Source organism: Ixodes scapularis, unplaced genomic scaffold (assembly GCF_016920785.2).
Source record: "Ixodes scapularis isolate PalLabHiFi unplaced genomic scaffold, ASM1692078v2 PGA_scaffold0__279_contigs__length_252992795, whole genome shotgun sequence".
NCBI lineage: Eukaryota > Metazoa > Arthropoda > Arachnida > Ixodida > Ixodidae > Ixodes > Ixodes scapularis.
This window is the reverse complement of record NW_024609835.1, coordinates 79,005,252-79,023,660: the sequence shown is the minus strand read 5'-3', so window position 1 is coordinate 79,023,660 and position 18,409 is coordinate 79,005,252. Positions and strand designations below refer to the sequence as shown.

General features: G+C 43.2%; 1 pseudogene; it reads left to right on the top strand.

The window, feature by feature from the left end:
- Positions 1-3,662: 3,662 nt before the first annotated feature.
- On the top strand, positions 3,663-5,046 carry LOC120837911 (annotated as a pseudogene).
- The last annotated feature ends 13,363 nt before the right edge of the window (positions 5,047-18,409 follow it).

Here is an 18,409-nt window from a genome sequence, read left to right as displayed (position 1 = left end):
AACTTCATGTCTATAAGAATTTCAAACGAATTTTCGAATTTCAAATCCTAAGAAATCGAAACATTCTAATTTCTCAAATTTAAGTTAGGAAAGTTCGAAATCTTCAATTTCTTGAACCCCAAGTACAAAAATATTCGAAATAATCAAGCCCGAACTTCTAGAAACCATGAAAGCTTCGAACTTTCGAATTCGAAACTCCACGAATTTTGAAAGTTGCGATTTTTTTTAATTCGAACCTCCGTACGGTCGAAAATATTAAACTCTTTCAAACTTGAACCTCAGTTCGTTTCGAAAATATTGAAACATTTCGAATTCGAACCTAGGGTGGTTCGCGGCATCCCTAGTTGTAGGATCTAAAAATGCCGACCTTTTGTACAATTGTGTCTTTGATTTTATAGTTTTTCAGCAATCTTCTGTTTCTACGTTTGTGCTTCTGAATGTGTTACTTAAAATATGGCTGCAATACAGCTTCACATAACGCAAATGATGTCTTACAATTGAAGTTGAGTGCTGCAAATAGAAGTCAATAAACTAGCTCGTGTTTTTTTTTTTGTGAAAGTGCCAAATTCCTAACTTACTCAAGCAGCCAACATGCATGACGTTGCGAATGTAGTGACGAACATTGAGAAATCTTGAAGATCGTTTATGTGGTCAATAATGACGCGTTGGGCGCGCTGATTGCAAATTTGGGGGTTTTATCGAGAGGTTAAGTGCTCCGCTTCAGGGAACGTCTTCGTGGCGCCATGAGCATACCGTTCATTTATCACTTGAACACACGCTCTACTTTTACATTGTTCTTCGTCTCATTGTTTAAGCGTGGAAGCTTTTCTATTTTTTTGGATGAACACCACAGGTCGGCGAAAGTAGTTCACCCTGTGTGTAAATTGTTTTTAATGTTACAACACACCCGACTCAATTGCGAGATTTTTGTACTTTCACGCGTAGTGAAGCAAAATGTTTCAGTAAATGCAATAACGCCTTTCACGAGGATCAACCTCAAAGTGCTGCTAAGGGGTGTCCAGCATTACCATGCGGCGCCGACATCGCGTTCATGCCAGCACCATCCTTCGTGACGTTTTTTGAACACTCGAAACAGTAAAAAAACTCGCCGCCCTATCACGCAATAATCATAAACCTTTGCTGGTGCAAGACCCATCTGTAAGAACATTCGAAGGAAAATTGTTTATGAATTTGCAATAAACACGAGGCAATTAATATTTTATTCCATCGCTTTAGTAATCAGGTTAAAAAAATAATGTAAGCAATATCTAAAAAGCTCAATAAAGCTCAACGTTTTAGTTTAATAAATCAGTGAGTTCAAAAATAAAGTTAGAGGGTAATTATTTGCTTGGTAACGTGGGAATCCGTTTCTTCTCCGCTCCACGGGGTTATTAGCGATGCCGGCGCTGTGATGTCGGTGACGGTCGCGAGAGTTGAGGTTTTCGTTCTTCGTTTTGTTTCGCGTACAATACAACCCGGGGCAACCGCCTTTCGGGTTCCTTACGAGATACCGAGAGATGCTCTATTACGAAGTGCCCTCGCTGCTCGTAACTAAAGCGAGACGACGCCTCCCAGCGGAAAAGAAGTGAAGGAGAGGAACGGAATGCGGCCGCCTAACGGAATTTGCCGCAAAAAAAAATTGCGCGAACTGGCGGCCTAATTGAGAAACAAAGAAAAGTGGATTGAATGCGCGAGATTGGAGTTCCCAGTACCTCGGAGTTACGCCGAGTGATATCACCGCGTTGGGGCTCCAGCGTAAGGCCGACCGGCCACTGCCCAAATGGCCACATGCCTCTGGGTCCTTTTATTTTCGTTCGTTATTTTTAGAACCGTGGCCATTTTTTTTTTGTTTTTTTTTTTGTTTTGTTTGTTTTTTGTGGCGCGTTTGATTTTTTTTTCTTTCTTTAAATTGGGAATCTCTACCAGTCTTACCAAAATTCACCGCAGCATCATCCTCTCCGAAAATGATTAATTGGACGTTTAGTGTGGTATTTATATTGCCACCACGCGGCCGGTGTACCTTTTATTCTATAACTATAGTGCTGGAGGTCTGGAGAGGACATGAATTGTTGCATAAAACAAGCATCGTTTAGAAAAGTATGGGACACAGCAAGATGCAAAAATCATGCCACTGTGCTCGCTCCTTCACCCACTATGGGATCCACCCTACTCCCTGTGGCGTAACAAGAAATGTCACAGTGTCTGTCCCGGCAATATAACCGGCGTAGAATATTAGAAGTGTAGATTGTAAAATTCAGAAAAAAGGTTGTATTTTGAGGTCACTTAATCAAGAAGTTCGTAATTAATTCGCTAAATTACTAGTACGAAATCGTTTTCACGTAACGTTTTATGCAAAATAGAGACTATACAGCGTATGATGCAAGGGGAAGGGTAGTTGATGTATCCCACCAACATTAAATGTCACAGAAAGGACATATGAAGGATAAAATAGACGTTCTTACCAACTTCTTGTTTAAGTAATCTTGAGATACTAAACGCTTTGTTATCCTGGCACTTTAAGCCTCTTGTTTTTTTTTATTTCCGACCCAATAAATTAAAATTTCTGATGTGACTACGACATATGGTGTGTCAGAAAGATAGAAAATTGCGGTGTCTTGTTGCAACCGTGGGCCACGAGAGCGGGTTGTTGTTCCAGCAACCATGGGGCGCTTTCTTCACTTTGACAGTCCTATAAGTACGTCTGGTCCGAGTGTATTCCTTCTGTACCATCGTGGCACACACACACACAAAAAGAATACCCCCGCACCGAACTAAAGCCCTGTCGACCTACCCCCTATCCTAACCGCCGTCGACGCCCTGCAGAACAGAAGCGGAAAAAATATGCCCAGCTTCAGTGAGGCGGCAGTCGCAGCCTATTCGGACGAGTATAAAGCACATCGGAGAGCCGTCAGCTTCAAGGGAGATGGTCCACATGGCGCATGCTCCGCTGGCCAATCACACCGGTCTTGAGAGCAGATAAAAACAAAATTGTTCGGGCGTGAGCAGGAAAATTGCAGACGTTAAAAAGAAACTTGTAGACGGCAAGAAATGTTTAGCGCATGTCTTAGAACAGGGGTGGCCAAACCGCGGCTCGCGAGCCGCATGCGGCTCTTTGCGGGTTCAAGTGCGGCTCGCGGATCCCTCGTGAGGGGACCCCCTCCCCCTCCCCCCCCCCCCCTCCTTCGCCCCTTTCCGCGTCTCCCCAGGAGAAAAAAAAAAGAAAGGATTTCAGAATAAAGCGCACTGCAGCTTGCAGTTTGACAGCCTTGTGCTCCCATACGTAAAGTCAGACTCTGAAAAAAATTAAGTCCCCTCGCACCCCCCCTTGGCTCTTAGAAGTTCCGTCGTTTTGTTTGCGGCTCTTAGGCCAGGTCAGCCTGGCCACCCCCGTCTTAGAGCATCAGACTGGGCATGGGAACAGCCATACGATGCGGACGGCTAACGTTTTTCGCTTCTTCTGTACGCAGTTGATGTTCAGCACATGCTTCCTACCAACAGTGGATTCAAGTTCTACAGTTCTACTCGCAAAACCTGTCACAGCGGCGGGTAAACTGCCAGTCATCAACAAGAACACGCCACTTCGTCTCCCACCGGACACGCCCACCATCCTGCCAAAAACGTTCGAGAGGCCAGCCTCATCATCAACGACATCAGCGGCGCCACACGATAAGAGGGACCGGCCGATCGCCTATGCTTTCACTGGGCATGGGAACAGCCATACGATGCGGACGGCTAACGTTTTTCGCTTCTTCTGTACGCAGTTGATGTTCAGCACATGCTTCCTACCAACAGTGGATTCAAGTTCTACAGTTCTACTCGCAAAACCTGTCACAGCGGCGGGTAAACTGCCAGTCATCAACAAGAACACGCCACTTCGTCTCCCACCGGACACGCCCACCATCCTGCCAAAAACGTTCGAGAGGCCAGCCTCATCATCAGCGACATCAGCGGCGCCACACGATAAGAGGGACCGGCCGATCGCCTATGCTTTCACTGGGCATGGGAACAGCCGTACGATGCGGACGGCTAACGTTTTTCGCTTCTTCTGTACGCAGGTTAGTAATATCGATTCTTTGTACACTAAAAAATCAGGCGACGTTTTTCTTTTGGTGTTCCCATGCCCACGGGAGTTGTTCTCGATCGTCGGTCAGAGTATAGATGTTGTAAAATTGCTGATGCTATGCGGCGACGTTGAGGTAAACCCCGGTCCTGAAACGCGTAACAAACAGCTTGACGACATGTGCAAACTGCTTCAAGATGGTCAGTCTAAACTACTAATGGTTGTAAATGAAATCAAAACAAATCAACAGCAGTTGGAAGACAAAATCACTGACATCTCTAACCGGCTCCAGAATGTGGAAACTAAGACTAATGTTCTTAATAGACTGGATTGTGAAGTGCGCACTACACATCAGGTTCTAGAAGAAGTTAAAAAAGAAAATGCATTCTTGCGTACTAGACTTGACGACCTCGAAGATCGGTCTCGGCGAGACAATCTAATCTTTCATGGTATAGATGACTCGCCCTCAGAGACCTGGGCCCAATCTGAGCAAAAAGTACACTCGCTGCTTTCTAACGTCCCTGAGCTGAGCATTTCCGAAGAGGGAATCACTCGTGCGCACCGGCTTGGTACGTTTTCTCGAAACAAGTGTCGACCAGTAATGGTAAAACTTGTGTCAACCAAAACTAAAGAGAGCATCTTTTCAGCAAAAGCTAAACTAAAAACATAGAACGTCTCAGTCAATGAAGACTTCGCACCAGCCACACGTTATGCGCGCAAGAAGTTGTTTGACTTCGCAAAATCTCAGAGTCCCAATAGTATATTTAAGATAAGGTACAACAGACTTCACCTAAACAAGAAGTGTTACGCCTACTGCAGTACGAGTGACGAAGTTTATGAAATTTCTAGTGCTACCAGTGCTACTGATAGAGGTGCCGAGTCACTCCAACCGCAACACGTGCAATCAGCAACGTCATAACAATCGTGCACTCTTCCAGTCAAAGATTCGACGGTGGAAAATGTTTCTGTTTTCTTTACAAATATCCGAAGCGCAATAAAGAAACGCGATGAATTGTGCTCCGCTCTTGATTCTGCTTCTGCCGACATCATTGTGTTGACCGAGACATGGCTCTCTAGCAAAATACGTAACGATGAACTTTTTTTTTTTGTGATAAGCAGTACAAAGTTTATCGGCATGATAGGGATTCGCGGACGGGCGGAGGCGTGCTGGTTGCAGTTGCTGATTACATTGAGTCATCTCATATTAACTTAGCATCTAGCTTAGAAATTGTGTGTGCACGTTTCCAACTAAGTCACAGAAACATTGTTGTCTGTGCATGTTACCGCCCACCTACCTTTGCTAAGAATTTTGTGGAGTTATTACATGACACACTTAGCGGAATTGTTTCAAGGTTTCCTAACTCGCAGCTATTTATTTTTGGCGATTTTAACTACCCAAATATTAACTGGTCACAAGATATTCCTATTTGCGTGCCTCATTCTTCTGAAAGCAACGATTTCCTAAATCTCTGTGCAGATTTTAATCTTTCGCAATTAGTAACCGAGCCCACGAGAATTACGTCCTCAGCATCCAACGTTCTTGATCTTATTTTAACTACGCCTAAGGACCTCGTAGAGCCGATCTCTTATCTTCCAGGTCTTAGCGACCATTTAGCCTTGCATTTTTTCCTGAAAAGTCCTAAGAACAATCCTGCTGATTGTGTCAAACACATCCGTGATTACGCCAGAGCCGACTTTGAATCCATAAACCGCGAGCTATGTACATTCATGGGCTCTTATATGCAGAATATTTCAGAACGATCGGTTGAAGGTAATTGGTGTCTGTTCAAAGATAAAATTACTTCATTGATCACCAACTACATTCCCTGTCGTGTTGTCAAATCAAACTCGAAATCACCTTGGTATAATACGACTTTAAAAAGGCTGTCTAATAAGAAAAAGCGCTTGTTTCGAGCAGCTAAATCATCAATGTCTCCCGATCGCTGGGCCGCGTACCATTCGGCAGCTGAAGTATACAAATTGGCCGTCGATGAAACTAAATATAACTTCTTCAGCATAAAATTACCCTCAATGCTCACTAACAATCCAAAACAGTTTTGGAACTTAGTCAACCCTGCCGACAAACATTTAATACAACTTAAAAATTCAGGCGGAGAGGTGATTTCTGGTGAAGATTGCGCTATGACTTTCAACGAAAGTTTCATCAGTGTCTTTAGTGATTTCTTAGGTGCCAACCATCCCGTACTACCATCTTCTGATTTTTTGCCCATGTTACCAATTCTGTTTGATCCACCCGGTATTGTTAAAATTATTGAAAACCTCAAGCTGTCGTCGGCATCAGGTGTCGACGAGATAAACGCGAAATTTCTAAAAAATACCAAAATGTACTCCTCAATCATCTTGTCATCTTTGTTTCAACAATCACTTGATCATGGCGTCTTACCCGAGGACTGGAAGGTAGGGAAGGTTGTTCCAATTCACAAAGCTGGTGACCGTTTCTCCCCTTTCAATTACAGGCCAATATCTCTTACTAGCGTACCGTGCAAAATCATGGAGCACATAATTTCTTCACAGCTCTCGCGTTTCCTGGAGTGCAACTCCTTCTTTAGCCCTTTTCAACATGGATTCCGCAAATCTTTCTCGTGCGATACTCAGCTTTTAGTTTTCACCCACAACTTCCACTCGGCTCTGGACCGTGGATCTCAGACTGACTGCATCTTTCTGGACTTTGCAAAGGCTTTCGATAAGGTAACACATAAACTACTACTATACAAGCTTAGCCTACTCAGTATTGATCCATATATCTTATCTTGGTTAGAGTGTTTCCTCACTAACAGATCGCAATTTGTGACTGTCAATAACAAAAACTCGTCATCGTCCCTCGTTAAGTCCGGTGTACCACAGGGTTCTGTCCTAGGCCCCCTCTTATTCTTAGTATATATAAATGACCTACCTACTAGCATTTCCTCCTCCATAAGCGTATTTGCGGATGATTGCGTTGTTTACCGTGAAATTACTAATGACTCTGACGTACACATAATTCAATCTGATTTAAATGCAATTTCTTCCTGGTGTGATGCTTGGCACATGAAACTAAACACTATGAAGTGTAAGACAATGAGGATTTCTCGCAAAGCAGCACTCTGTCCTAACTACTTCCTATCAAATAACATCCTTGAAAACGTATCAACTTACAAATATCTAGGTGTTCATATCTCTCCTCACCTATCATGGAAAACTCACACCGAATATATCGTTAATAACAGTAACCGCATGCTTGGATATTTAAGACGTAACTTTTCTCTAGCTCCATCATCATTAAAATTACTACTTTATAAAACACTGGTGCGACCAAAACTTGAATATGCATGCTCGGTCTGGGATCCCGGTACAGAAAGCCTCATATCAGCGCTTGAAGCCATCCAAAACCGGTCAGGACGTTTTATATTATCAAACTACCATCGTACATCAAGCGTCACATCCATGAAAGCTAGTCTCTCACTGCCCCCTCTTTCCACTCGTCGCACTATCTCCCGTCTCTGTTTATTCCATAAAATTTACTATGCCAATTCACTCTTGAAAGAACAACTAATCAGTGCTCCCATCTACGTATCCTCTCGCCTCGATCACTGCTGCAAAGTTGGTATACCCACTTCCATTTCAAATTCTTTTTTCAAATCTTTCATCCCAAAAACATCTCGTGATTGGAACGGCCTTCCCTCACCCATTGCGTCCATTGGCGATTTTGTCCTCTTTAAAGAAGCTTTAACAAGTTACTATTCATGATCTGTGCCGGACTAACCATTTTCAGCGTTTTTTGTACTTCCGTTGCCCACCCCCTCTGTAATGCTTCGGGCCTGAGGGTATAATAAATAAATAAATAAATAAATAAATAAATAAATAAAGATTACCAGGGGCACGCTTGGTAAGGCTGTGCGGTGCATCATGGGGACCGACATGGCGTTCTGTGCGCGCGTTTGTATGGGAGACACACTGTCGACGCAAGATTCGGTCGCCATTTTGGTGAAGTACAATTGACTTCAAAGCGGTAGGCAAAACGGCCTCAGTAGCGGTCGTACCACAATAATAACAAGTCTTAGTTAACCAAAGTCATAATCTTCACATGTACCCCGTTCACACGAATAAATTCAGGCTTCTTCGTAAGTGCCCTTGTTAATTATTTCCGATCATAAATGACACTTTGCAGTTTAGTCAAAAGCGAATTACTAGATTGACATTAATTGGTATATAATACCCAGTGCAGGGTATCACGCCGGTATTTTTAACAATTTCTTTGCGTTATGGTATACGTGTACAATTTCAAACTTATTACTACATTTCTTGATCAAATAATAATTCTTCGAATTCGGACACTTTATTTTACGTTTTATATTTAATCTTAGTTATTTTGTTGACAATCTATTTAGTGCTTTTTATTTCAATTGTTTGCCTCCCCCCCCCCCCCCCCACCTTTTTCTCCCCTTATGTAACAAGTTCGAATGAATGTCTTTCAGTATAATAAGCTCGAGCTTACGCTTGAACTTCAATAGACCGATGTCACCAAGCGAACTGCGCAGGCGCGCGCATTCTGGAAGGGGTGCCGCCGCCATGCTACTTGTAGTCATACCTTCCTGGCTTCCCGGCTACATACGGTTGCGCGTACGTACATCATCATCGATTATCATTTGGCACGCCCCGGTATCACCTTGATTCTCTTGCATGTTTTTACTTCATAAGATTGTGTTGTTTGTGATGCCTTACTTTCCTCAGCAAGTGAAGAAAAGCAGTTTCAGTCGTCTTATCGCTTTAAATCGCTTTGTTGTCTGCTTCGTCGTCGCCTGCTTCTTCGTTTTCGTGAACGCGTGAGCTGACTACGGTTCACTGGGTAATCCCGCTGCGACCGCGGAAAAAAACAAAACAAAACTAAAAAACTACTCGAACATTCCGAGTCCTCGAACGTCTCAATTACCTTGCAAACAAGTGAACATCTAGTGCAATAGCAAAGAACAAGAAAATTCGAGGGACCATCGGCTCGGTGAAGCACCACGGAACAGCATCAAATGTGATGAAAAACTGAGCTTGGTGGTGCTGAGTCTTGTGCATAACGTTTAATCAGCCATCAAGTAAGAGGAGCTAAATAGACTTTCTCGGTTAGGGATAGTTTTCTAGAAGTTGTTTCAATCTGGTTGACAGCCTGTGCGACAGAGTACAGATGAACAGCGGGAGAAGCCTGCACACAAAGAACTGATCTACAGAAAGGCCATGCCTGACGGGCCGTAATAATTGGCATCTTTCAAAAAAAAAAAAACAACCATGCCAGATACCTGAAAGCTTGGGGTGGAGATGATTTTTCGTGCACAGTTTCTATTCAGTTTAATTTTGTTTGCGCAAGATCAGAACGCTAACAGTCGCCCGACGGGGGAAGCTTTTTTCTGCGGTCTCGACTGGTGCTAGTGCAGAATGAACCAGTAACACCAGCCTAATAGACCACCACAGAATGGATGAGGTTCGTTTGTTATATTTCTGGCGGTAAGTACGTGTTGCACTTCTAAATTGCATTATGTAATCTTTTCGCGTTGGTATGGAAAAAAAAAAAATGAAGGCTGCTTCCGAAAAAAAGGTTGTTTTATATCAAATGGTGCATATCGGGAATCGCTGCTCTTTTTTAGTGATTGTCCTGATCTTTTGAAGCACAGTTGTGCTTGAAATATGTCCTCGCAATAACAGTTATAACCACCAAAGTACACCGAGTAAGAAGTGTTTTAAAAACGGCCTCCGCAAAGCAGTGCGGAGGTCCTATTTGAGATAGACCAATGAATAGGCCGCTACGGAGCAAATGTTCAGAGAGATTCCAGCTTACGGAACACTTTGGCACGCTCTATGTCTTGTGCCCTGTAATCTTACATATTTTAGCTGACGTACAATAATTGGATATAAATTATGAAGCAAATCGCGAAACAAATCGTAAAACGCTATTTTTCCTGCCGCTCTGTCCGGCTCTGTCGACCTTTCTTTGCCATGCTTCTTTCTTGCGGGAAGACATGATATCCGAGGCCTTTTTGGCCCGGTGCTGTTATTATAGCTCCGTGGTGTACACCATGTGAAGCCACCGATTGAAAACCATGAGTCAACACCTGGCTAAAAGTCTCGTACTAACCCGAAAATTTCCGAACGCCCGGCGTACAATGCGCGCCGACGCGGCCGGAAAACTGGGGAGAACTTCAGGTACCAGAATGCACCGCGGCAGAGGTGGCGTCGCGCAACTCCTCGTGAGATCGGTCTATTGACGTTCTTGGTTCAACTTGCAGGTGTGAAACGCTAAAAATCAAGCTGTCCTGCTTTAAACAAATGATAGTTTTAGTACTCTAAACTGTACATTGGCTGCCGTTCTAAAATACAAAAGATTTCTTAGGGCCTGAAAGTCAATTTCTGTATATGCGTGCCCTTATATACAGGCAGACTAATTTACAATAATTTTCTTCCTCCGGGGTGCACTAATATAGTGCGACGATCACACGATGTGATGCGTCTAGACAGCGGTAGCTGTGCTGCTTATTCGACGATATGACGATGACGACCGATTGACATTGCCCCGATTGTGGGTCATACGGTGTTCTGATATTCAAATAACGTTGCTTTGATTTAGCGTCGATACGTTGTTGATGAATAAATGATTTTAACGTCGTGATATGTTTTCCCGACAAATATAGAGAGGAAACTGGATTGGTGAATAGGCCACGTGACGCTAATTTCTTGGCTACATTTAACGGGGAACCTGAATTTGTCTTTAGGCCCCGCGACATAAGTGTTTTCTGCCAAATTTAGGAGAGACACTGTTTCGTTTACGCTCACGCCGTCGCGTAACAAGGGCACGGGCCATTAGCAGCTGCCGCTGGAAAATTGGTACGAACCTAATAACTAGTCTTGTCTCGTCTTCAGAACGGCTAATTGGATTCTAAACTTGTATAGAAAAGTTTGGATACGCTGACTGATTTATTCCTCATCGTGAAGCATTGATCGTCTTTCAAACCGCCAGAAATCTTGATAGTTACTATGTTTAATACTGTCTTCTCACCATTCTGTGCGATAAATCACAACAATCCACCTAGGCAGCGTTCAGAAGAGTCTGGTACTCGCTTGGTTTAACATATATTTCTAAACTGGGGTTATGTATGATTATCCAAAACAACGAATGAATTTCAGGAGCCTTAAAGCAAAAACTTAGCAATCATTGTCATTAAGTATTTTGTTGTTTCTTGAGCATATAAAATTTTGAAGCCATGAATTACAATAAGATACAGAATTTTAAGAAGTAGAGGGGGTTTCGGATGGAAACTAGAGCGTCTTTAATGTTTCTAAGCGGATCATCTTATGCTGCATGTCACCTGAATAAAAAAGTGAAAGATGATAATCCTCAGCACTCTGCGCTCCGACCACCAGGACTGTAGCGAAATGTGTCACGAACTAATTTCTTCCGACCAAGTCTCAACTGTTTGAACTTTCATTTAATCAGTGCTCTTACCATTGCCACTCGCTCTCATTTTCACTTCATACTATCAACTGTTCCGTTTTCCAGCTTTCGGAAAAGACAGTTTATCTGCACAGCGCGCTTGCAGATTCATGATATTCTTTAACTCAATTAGATTATCGTGTAAAAATAAAACGCATTGAATAATGGTTTCTGAAATTTCATTGAATATAGGACATTATTATACAAGCGCTCAAGCTATCGCACAAACACATGTCGAGCAATAAAACAATTTGATGCAGAAAAAAATTAATTTGACTGGGGAATATGAAAACAAGGGATTTAGCGCAGAGGTAATGTACATTTACAATAAAAAACAAAACAGTCACGAACTGCGTTGCTCGTTGCTTGTAAATAAAATTAACGGCTACAATACTGCAATATAAAAGGAACGCGTTGCTGTTAGTGATAAAAAGCAACGCACGATACTACTTCTTTAATTATGAATTACCACGTTTCACTGTTTTGACGTTGCAGGTTTGTATAAGTGCCTCATTTCAACAAAAAACATTATGTGCCTGCAAGAAGCAAGAACTGAACATAATACCTCTGTATTTTTACGGTCTTTCCTAAATACTCACAAAAAACGTGAAGAAAAATTCAAGACTAAAATAGTCACATGGCTTGGCGCCTAGAGACGCGACAAAATTTAAAGTGTTACTTTTTTAAGTCTTGCGAAAAAAAAAGTTACAAGTAACGTAACTCCGTTACCCGTTACTTGAAAGAAGTAACGTTGGTACGTTACCCGTTACTGTTTGAAAAAGTAACGAGTCCGTTACTCCGTTACCAAACAAACAAAAAAAAAAAACGTGTTACCGGTAACGGGCTACCTCAGTACTGGTAATAAGACAAAAAGGGGAATAAATCGAGAGTAGAGCAGTATTATGCAAGAGGAAATAAAAAGAGGCACGAAGAATAAGCTCGCTTCTTTAATTTTGATTGTGATAGTAGTTGGCACGCTTATATCGGAAGCATTAAAACAATTTTTTATTGCATCAGTTACAAAAATTGTTTGTTGCGCTCTGTTATTCAGTTTTATGAGATGGTATAAAACTGCTTGAAGAGAAGTACGCTTGTCTGGACAAACTGGCAGACATTGGGTCATCAGAAATAATAATTAGATACACATAGCAGGAAAACCATTAATCTGGGCGGTACTTGATTGCCCCTAATGCTAGTGCGATTCACTACAATTGGGGCGTTGTGCAAACCGGCACTTTACTGCCAGCTCAGCTGGGGTCTACCTAGCTCAGTGTAATCTAATGAACACTGTATAGTACTGGTCTTCGCGTCAACAACCGAGTAGAATTAGAAAAACAAATATGTTGATGGTATCTGAGCGCTTCAAAACAACGAACAGGTATCCGCGTGCAGTTATGTCAACCAGACCCTCGTTCGGCTCGTTTCACTCTTACCGATGGAGTAGTTCAGTAAAACATGTCGTTAGAAGCGAACTGACCTTAGGACTAGGCCATCTCAATGTTCCTGCGCATAGTAAATGAAAGAACCAATCATTCCAGTCTACTGGGTACTTTCTGCGAATGGTAAGTCAAAAAACAATTATCTGGCTCTGAAGCTCTAGCCACGTCATTGAAGGAGCATGAGATTTTACTCGCTCATTGTTTCAGCACAAATGACGTCTTCATGCTTAACGAATATTTGGGCCTCGATAGTCCCTGGACGTGTCTGTAATCTCCTAATGAGTGATACACCCCTTGTTATGCGAGAAAGTAGACGCGGAGGAAGTATTTTGTGTGTACCCTGTTTACACGGGATTAAACAAAACGAGCAAGATCGCTGGTGACTGCGCAAGAGAAGACACGAGAAAGAAAAAAAGGGTATCACCGCTTTTGCAAATGCACGGAGCAGTTTCGGACGAACACTCTGCATTTAAAGATGGCAGCTTTTGTTTAAGGGTAATTGATCTTCCAATTATTTTTTGGGGGATCCGAATACGAGGAAGTATTTTACGGTGGCAGATAACAATAACTCAACCACGAAAAAGGATTATATTTGCCGGGATAAATTCAGTTCTTTAGTCTTCCTTCCGTGGTCCACCAGGAATATAGAGTGACTCCTGATATAAATTATGTTTATCCATTAATTTAATTTGCGTTTAAGTGTTTTGATGGTAGTGTTGAAGCGTCAGATGATTAGAGTAATTTTACCTTCGAAGTTTCCCAATGAGCGCTTCCGAGTATTATCATTTCTCCAGTTGCGAGGCTTAAAGTATTAACATAATTTGAGGCAAAAGGCTTGTTACCGTTTATTAATGTAAGCAAACTGCGTGGCAAAGATATCGCGAGGAGGATCTGGCAGCTTGTTTACGATAGTTTCCTGAAGTCTAGCGTTGAAAATTTAAATGGTCAACCTTAGTTGGCGCCCTAGATTATTATATTTAAAAATTAATCAGGGGACGATACACAACGAAATCTTCCCTGGGAGACGAGATTAAGCTTCACGAACTCTCGCTTAGCAGGAGCAACTGCCGAAGGCACGACCTCCGGCTTCTAGGCTTTGCTGCGGTGCACACGAGGAGAAAAACGGAGCATGGTAGCTTCAATGAACCAATTTCAGCTCCGAGGTCAAAACGAAAGGAACTGGAGATCGTGCATTCGTTCTAACACTTTTGCGCTCCTCACAACAGAGCTCTGCAATACACGCGCATGTTTGTAACGAGTGCCCGTTCAACGAACTGACGTGTACTTTCCCGGATGTCTATCAGAAAAACACAAATCGTCGGGCGCTTCTCGCCGCGACGTGGCGTGGCGTAGAGGCCGACAAATGTCGTCTCGCGCCGGCGTGTGTGGCCTTCGTTGACGTTGCAATATAAACAGCCCTTTACTCTCTGCAGCGGCACAGAAGAATTGAAACTTCGTATTAATTTTCTCTGGAACGTAGAGCAATGTAGGCATAAAGAATCAAGCAGAGAAGAGATATTAAAACAGTTTAGGCTATTTTCTGTGGGAAGAAACTGGTTGGCGGCAGCTCGAAATGCACTCGATGGCTTTACGTCGGTGCTTTTATTTTTTATTTCCTGTCCCATAAGGATACTCATACACCCGCGCAGCAAATGTTTTTCGCAAACGCGAAACTCTCTTTAAATAGCGTGGCCGCGAGGTTCGACACTGGTGCGTTTTCATAAAGGCGGGGGGAGGGGGGGGGGGGGGGGGGGAGGCATTTCGGACTCGGCGGGAATCGAACCCAGACCTTTTTGATCGTTAAGCGAGCGTCTTTCCATAAAGTCACAACGCCTCTTTCGACGAATGTTATACAAAAGTTACAGTGATAAAACCACGTTCAAGATAAAGAATTGGCGTGCATAAAGTTTCAGGCTCCTTCATGTCAGCCAGGACGTCCATCACTGGCAGCCAATCGGGTGGACACTCTGGCGTGGTGTACACAACTTTCAGTGCTCTGATAGGTTCTATAAAATAAAACTCCTCGGAACGCGTGTCTACATCACTTAGTCTAAGAGCCATTCTGCTTCGCCAAATTGGATGCAGGCCTAGGAGCATGACGAAGTCGCTTAAGATATCATTATCCCTTTCAACAGGCATAAACGGAATGAGATGGAGTGTTAAGGGGAAGTCCTTTCTAAGGATTCACTGGAAAATGTTCTAAAACAACAAGACATCTCAGCAGACTAAAAAAAAAAAAAACGTGTTCTGCATTTTGTGGTTTCTTGCAGGGGAAACAATCGACACCCCAAAGAACAAAAATCGTTTTCTGGTAATGTCAAGTTTCTTACAGAAAAAGTATTGGCGTGAAGAATAAAAAAGTAAATATTGTAATAGAAGGCGGAATTGTAATTTTTCAACCCTAGATAAAACGTCTTGCATTGGACCTACATGAAACGATGAATGGTACACGGGTTCCATTTATTCTTTCATGTAGGCCCAATGCAAGACGTTCTTTATAGGGTTAAAAAGATGACAATTCTGCCTTCTACTAATACCTTTTTTTTAAATCTTCACGCGTTAAGCGCTTTCGCGTGGCGCTCGCGAAATATTAAAGAAACAAAATCGAAATCGCTGAACATGAAACGCATGCCTTACTTCTTGGAAAAAGCTACCAATTATACTTTTTATGTGGCAACACGAAGATACAACGAACGATGGCATTTCTCTCGACAGTCTGGTCTGTATTACAATATGTGGAAAACAATTAAACTGATTTCCTAAAAAACACAAAACGCAAAACAACTTGTTTAACAAACACATGTGATAATGATAATCCTTCTTTGCTGACGTGACAAAACATTATATCGACATACTCATACTCTTTTCTACCTAGACCGCCAGATGAACACAGCTAGAATACGATGCAACTTTTCTACATTTACGCTAACACACGCCAAAACTTGAAGGAAAGGTTAAAGTTTAGCAACGCAAACTATTTACAAACGGCTGCCCGTGGAAAAAGATTAACACCTCCCACCCGCCCCATGTGCTAGCCTTCTCACGCGTTTCCTGAACAACTGTCGACCGGTAGGCATTCGAACTTTTATAATGCGCTGTAGAGGAACCCCAGAATACTTAGCCGGCGGCGAAAAAAACTGCTCTATTTTGAAAGACGTCGTAGTTCGTGGCCCAAGTTCCACATGTCACGACACAGCGCCGTGTGGTGAGGTTCTATTTGGCGGAAAGGTCCTCAGCGGCATCCGCTCTTCCTCCGGCAGATAGCAACTTGACACCCTGTCACACGTTTTTAAAAGCCGGGTTAGCGCCGGTATGTCCTTTCTAGGAATTGCTGTCGAGTCTACTTGCCACGCGTTAGCCAATGAAGAGCGCCGAGAGCGTAGACGCCACGCGGTTAGCGCCAGCAATTTGATATGCATTTGTGTTTTATTATTTTGGCAATCTAGGTTTTACAGGGCCCCAAAAAATCAAGGTATAACCAGACAAAGTCTTCTTTGGTGAAAGTCTTGGTGTTTTCTTTTTAAAATGTCCTAACAAGGGCAAGAAAGCCAGGTTTTACTGCCAGGTGTTCACCTACTTCCTTCGAACAGAGTTTTCTAGAGTAAACGCCAAAACTATGCTTCACTTCTGTTTTTTTTTCTTCTTAAATGGCAACACTTAGCCTAAATTGCCAAACAAGTGCCGAATTAGGCCTCACTTATAGTTGTTTGGGTGACACATGGCATTCTTAGCAATATCCCTCCCCCCCCCCCATTTCAGTCTTCCCTCCTAGGCACACCTTTCACACAATCACACACACACACAAACACACACTGATATTGTCCTTTTTTCTCGACTTCCTAGCTTTTCTTCTCTCTCTTTTCACTTGGTTTAAAATTCTGATTATGTAGATACCACAATTGTGTTTCGTTTTTTTTTTATATATATATATAATGGTGTTAACTTGATCGCTGACTAACCCTTTATTACCAAGGGGGCCCTTCAACAGTTTTTCTTTTGAAAACTTTGGGACCCCCGTCTGAATAAGTGTAATTATTTCACATCTTGTGTACAAATAAAAACACATTTTGACTTGACTTGACTTTCGAAATTATCTGGCGAACCGAAGAAAATGAATAAAAAAAAATGAAAGCCGTTTACAACGTCCTGTAACGCCGAATTAAAGCGCAGCTCTTGAGGAGGAGGAGGGAAGGGTACTGACGGAAAAATATGGCCCTTCTCCCTCCTCCTCACCTCCCCATTCTGTCTGCTACTTCTCCCTCCGAGCGGCGTCGCCGTCGACTCAACGAGGGTCACGTGACCTCACGGGGGTCACGGGACTCCTGTGAGGTCACGTGACAATGACAATGACGTCATTACGATGACGCCATCGTCATGATCATCGTGATTACGTCATCAGCGACGTCACTAGTGACTTCACGTGTGAAGTCACTCATGATGTTATCATCACTGATAACGTCATCGGCATCGCCATGGGCATCGTCACTGATGATGTCATCATCATCGTCACTGATGAGGTCATCAGTGACGTCACCAGTGACGTCACGCGTCCCATAATGCACCGCGCGGTTATGCCGACGCCGACGGCGACGCCACTCAAGCCGGAAACAGGCGCCTAAAAGCTGCGCTCTAAAAGTCAAAGTACCCTTTCGCACTAACACCGGTCAGGCCCCCAGCATTGCCAAACTTGGACCAAGTTAAGCGCTCCTTTTGCGCGCTTTCTGGGTAGTGTCTGAGAAATAAATGGGGAAAAAAGTGGTTGAACGCCTTCTTTATTTTTAGAGCGCAGCTCTTAGGCGCCCGTTTCCAGCTTGAGCGGCGTCGCCGTCGGCGTAACCGCGCGGTGCATTATGGGTAAATTGCCCGCTAAATCTAGCGGAAAAATTTCCGCACTAAATCTAGCGGAAAATTTTCCCCGCTAGATCTATCGGGAAAATTTCCCCGCTTAATGTAGCGGAAAAATTCCCCCGCTAAATCTAGCGGAAAAATTTTCCCGCTTAATTTAGCGAAAAAACTTACCCGCTAAATCTAGCGGAAAAATTTCCCCGCTAAATCTAGCAGAAAAATTTCCCCGCTAGATTTAGCGGAAGAATTTCCCCGCTAAATCTAGCGGAAAAATTTCCTCGCGAAATCTAGCAGAAAAATTTCCCCGCTAAATGTAGCGGAAAAATTTCCCCACTAAAGCTAGCGGAAAAGTTTCCCCGCTAAATCTAGCTTAAACATTTCCCCGCTAAATCTAGAGGAAAATTTTCTCTGGGGGTCACGTGACCTGGAAGAGGATCACATGACCCCCCTCCCGAGGTCACGTGACCCCCCCCCCCCCCGAGAACACGTGACCCTCAGCACCCTTCCCTCCTCCTTCTCAAGAGCTGCGCTCTAATTCGGCGTTACAGGGAGTTGTGAACGGCTTTCAATTTTTTGTTCTGCGGAAATTCGCGC